Below are 5149 nucleotides of genomic sequence, written 5' to 3'. Positions count from 1 at the left end.
GTTGTGTGACTGTACAACTTCCCAACCCATCTTTCTCCTGAGTACCAGACTACATGTCCAGCTTCCTATTCAAAATCTTTATTTGGCTGTCTAAAAGGCCCTTCAGATTTTATTTATTTATTTATTTTTAAGATTTTACTTATTTATTTGACACACACAGAGAGAGAGCACAAGTAAGGGAAATAGCAGAGGGAGAAGGAGAAGCAGGGAGCAGGGAGCCCGATGCAGGGCTCAGTCCCGGGACCCTGAGATCATGACCTGAGCCGAAGGCAGATGCTTAACGACTGAGCCACCCAGGTGCCCAAGGCCCTTCAAATGTTAGACGGTCAAGGAACTCTTCATTTCTGTCTCCAAGTCTGCTCCTCTCCTGGATTTCTCCATCCTGGCACATGGCGCTTGGAACTACCTAGTTGCTCCGGTTCAAGTGTCTGGATGCCTCCTGTTACCTTATTTCCCTACATCCAGAATATGAATTTGGATGCTCTTTGAAACACATCCAGAGTCAGGCTCTCTCTGCATCTCCACAACCACTCCAGGCTCTTTCTATCTTTGCTGGTACCATTGCAGTAGTTTCCAGTCTAGTCTTCCCATTTGTCCTCTTGGCCCTGGCCCTCTGTCCCCTGCCTGTTCTCCACGAGGAAGCCAAAGTGATCTTTAATTTTTTAAATTATTAAAAAAAATTTAATTCCAGTTAGCACACAGTGTTCTGTTAGTTTCCGGTATACGATATAGTGACTGAACACTTCCATACATTGCCCGGTGCTCATCACAACAAGTGCCCTCCGTCATCCCCTCCTAGTTCCCCCATTTCCCCTGCCACAAAGTGATCTTTTATTTATTTTTTTTAAATGTTTTAATTTTTTAAAAAGATTTATTTATGAGAGAGAGATAGAGAGAGAGAGCTCAAGCACACGGAGAGGCAGAGGCAGAGGGAGAAGCTGGCTCCCCGCTGAGCAGGGGTCCAATGAGGGGCTGGATCCCAGGACCCTGGGAACATGAGCTGAGCTGAAGGCAGATGCTTAACCAACTGAGCCACTCAGGTGCCCCCACATTATGTCATTTAAAGAAGAGTGTGGGATCTCTCTCCATTTACTAAGATAATCTTCGTGATCTTAAAAGAGTTTCAAAAATTCTCTCCATGGAAGTCTTGGGTGTCCTATGTCAATTCCCTAGTGATTACCTAGCTTTAGGCATTATTCAGAATGGTATCTTAATTTTCAAAGATTTTCTAGATTATTGCTTCTAGATTATTGCTATTCATCTTCTGGTAATTTGATTTTGTATCCAGCATCCTTGCTGAACTCTCTTATCAGTTTTAATTGTTTGTTGATTTTATTGGTTTATTTAGGTAGATGATCATATTCTCTCTAAATAATGACATTTTAAACACTTTCCTTTTAAATTTCTTATTTCTCTTTCCTTTCTAGTAGATCAGTGTTGGCTAGGACCCCCCAGTAGTGTGTTACACAGTTGGTTCCGAGGTCAAAGAGAAGACCCACAACTTTCCCCATTCTGTACAGTATTTGCCTAGATGCTTATCTCTCTGGGTTCCTGATTTCCCTTAGACCATTGGCCTAGTTTTCCTTTAATCTTATTCCAGCTCTTTGGTGTTTTTAAGGATATTTTAAAATACTTTATACTTTTTTTGGGCTTATTTTCAGTGTTTTTTTGTCATTTTAATGGAAATAGAAATCTTTTTTCTAATTGATTTCCAGAAGTTCGTTATAAGTGCTGGATACAAATCCTTGCAAATACCTTCTTTTACTCTTTTCACATTATTTATAGTGAAACAGATGGCCAGAATTGAAAAAAAAAACTCAAAGCAGAAAAATTTATCAATGTTCCTGTTTTGGTTAGCCCTTTTTATGTCTTAAGAAATCCTTTCCTCTTCGGAAAGAATTAATTTTTGTTTAAGATTGAAATATGAATTACATTTTATTTATTTTGCATATGGGTGAGTAGATGTCCTGATACTATTTATTGAATGGTCCATATTTTATCCAATCATCTGCAATGCTTCCTCTGCAGCTTTCTCCTGTGTGTGGGTCTGGTTCTGAGCTTGCTATTCTTTCCCACTGGGCAATTTGTTTTTTCCTACTCCATCATCCACTGTCTTAATTACTACATTTTTATAATAAGAGTTTATAATATGCCTTGATTTCTGGTAGGACAAATCCTTCTACTTAATTCTTTTTATTTATTTATTTTTAAAGATTTTATTTATTTATTTGACACAGAGAGACACAGCGAGAGAGGGAACACAAGCAGGGGGAGTGGGAGAGGGAGAAGCAGGCTTCCCACGGAGCAGGGAGCCCGGTGCGGGGCTCAATCCCAGGACCCTGGGATCATGACCTGAGCCGAAGGCAGATGCTTAACGACTGAGCCACAGAGGCGCCCCTACTTCATTCTTTTTAAAAAAACTACCTTAGAGGCACCTGGGTGGCTCAGTCCGTTAAGTGTCGACTCTTGATCTCAGCTCAGGTCTTGATCTCAGGGTCATGAGTTCAAGCCCCCTCGATGTGCAGCCTACAAAAATAAAAAAATTGGGGCACCTGGGTGGCTTAGTCGGTTGAGTGTCTGACTTTGGCTCTGGTCATGATCTTGGGGTCCTGGGATTAAGTCCCATGTTAGGCTCCTTGCTAAGAGAGGAGTCTACTTGTCCCTCTCCTTCTCCCTCTACCCCTCCCCCTGCTCATGCTCTCTCTCTCTCTCCCTGAAATAAAGTCTTAAAGAAAAAAAAAAAGAACTATCTCAGTTGTATGTGGCCTATTGCACTTTTATATACATTTTACCATTTGCTGTTTACAGTTTTTGGAAAATATCCATTGGAATTTTTAAAAAGATTTTATTTATTTATTTGAGAGAGAGAGAGAGAGATAGCGTGAGTGGGGGGAGGGGCAGAGGGAGAGGGAGAAGCAGACTCCCCACTGAGCAGGGACCCAAGGGGGATGGGGTGGGGTAGGTGGGGCTCAATCCCAGGACCCCGAGATCATGACCTGAGCTGAAGGCAGATACTTAACTGACTGAGCAACCCAGGTGCCCCTGGAATTTTTTTTTAAAAATTAAATTAAATTAAAAAAATTTTTTGAAATAGACTCCAAGTCCAGGGGCTTAAACTCACAACCCTGAGATCAAGACCCAAGCTGAGATCAAGAATCAGACACTTAACTGACTGAGCCACGCAGGTGTCCCTGGAATTTTTTTTTTTTAAGATTTTATTTTCTTTAAGTAATCTCCACACCCAACCTGGGACTCAAACTCACAACCCTGAGATCAAGAGTCACACGCTCTGGAACACTACATCAAAAACTGATGATGTAATGTATGGTGACTAACATAACATAAAAAAAAAAAAAAGAGTCACACGCTCTACCAACTGAGCCAGCCAGGTTCCCTTCCACTGGAATTTTGATCAGATTTGCATTGAATTTATAAATAAGTATTGGAATGACTGACATTTTTATATTATCTTATGTCAATTATGAGTTGACATGAGATTTCTGATCCAGGCACATAAAAATTTATTTAAGTTTTTAAAATACCTTTCAGTATAATTTAAAAATTTTCTCAATATAGGAATTAAAAAATTAAACTTTCTACTTTTTTTTTTAAGATTTTTATTTATTTACTTGGCAGAGAGAGACACAGTGGGAGAGGGAACACAAGCAGGGGGAATGGGAGAAGGAGAATCAGGCTTCCCGCGGAGCAGGGACCCGGATGCGGGACTGATCCCAGGACCCTGGGATCATGACTTGAGCTGAAGGCAGACGCTTAATGACTGAGCCACCCAGGCGCCCCACTTTCTAACTACTTTTTACCAGAGTGGAGAATGCAATTGATTTTTTATTTATTGACCTTGTATCCAGTCACCTTGCCAAATTTTACTATTTCTAATAATTTCAGACTTTTGTATCGGCAATTATATCTTCTGTAAATAGCAACAGTATTGATTTTTCCTTTCCAGTTCTAGTTCTGTTATTCGTTATTCTTATCCTGAGCCCTGACCACACAATCCAGAATTATACTGATTAGAGGAAGAGATAGGCAGGCACCTTGGTCTTGTTCCCAAGTTTAAAGGGGATGCTTCTAATGTTTCACCATTAAGTATAATCTTTGCTGGGGATTTTGGGTAGATGTTCTACATCAAGATAAATTTCTTTCTATTATTTGCTTTACTAAGAATTTTTAATATATGTTAATTTTTATTAAATATTTTTCTACTTTTATTAGGGTTATAATCTATTAATATGGTGACATTAATATATTTTCTCAGGTTAAACTACCCTTGCTTTCCTGAGATTGACTCTCCATGGTCATAATGTATTATTTTTTTTTATATATCACTGGATTCATTTTTCTAACATTTAAAAAAATTTTTTTATTGTTATGTTAATCACATTTTTCTAACATTTTATTTAGGATTTTGTATCTGTTTATGAGTGATATTGGTCTGTAGTCTTTATTTCACAGCAATACTCCTTTGGGCTCAGTATCAACTGCCTCAGAGAATGAATCTGAGATAATTTCATCTTTTTCTCTTTTTGGAGGAAGCATTGGTATAGTATTGGAAGATCGTTTTTTTTTTAAGTGTGGTAGAACTCACCTGTGTTATTATTTGGGCCTGGTGTCTTCTTTGAGACAAGATTTTAAGATTTCCTATTTAGATTTTCAATTTATTCTAGAATTAGTTTTCCTATATTATCTTTTTCTTCAGGATTTTGTCAATTTCATGTAAACTTTAAATTTATCTGCATAGACTTGTTCATAAATATTTTGTGTCTTTGTAAGTACTCTAGATCTATAGTTCAGTTTTTTTCTTTTTCTTTTCAGATTTTATTGATTTATTTGACAGAGAGAGAGACAGAGAGAGAGGGAATAGAAGCAAGGGGAGTGGGGAAGGGAGAAGCAGGCTTCCCGCTGAGTAGGGAGCCTGATGTGGGGCTCAATCCCAGGACCCTGGGATCATGACCTGAGCCGAAGGCAGACGCTTAATGACTGAGCCACCTAGGTGCCCCTTTCTGTTTCTTTATATGTAACATTTTCATGTGCTAACATTTTAGATGGGTCCTTAAACTGTATAGAGTGGTAAATAAAATTAACTTGGAATGTCTCTGCCTCTTAACTGGAAGGTTTAACCTATTTACATTTA

The sequence above is a fragment of the Eumetopias jubatus genome, unplaced genomic scaffold, assembly GCF_037043125.1.
Source record: "Eumetopias jubatus isolate StellerSeaLion01/CBP00866 unplaced genomic scaffold, mEumJub1_p1.0 scaffold_13, whole genome shotgun sequence".
Classification (NCBI taxonomy): Eukaryota; Metazoa; Chordata; class Mammalia; order Carnivora; family Otariidae; genus Eumetopias; species Eumetopias jubatus.
This window is presented reverse-complemented; position numbering follows the sequence as displayed.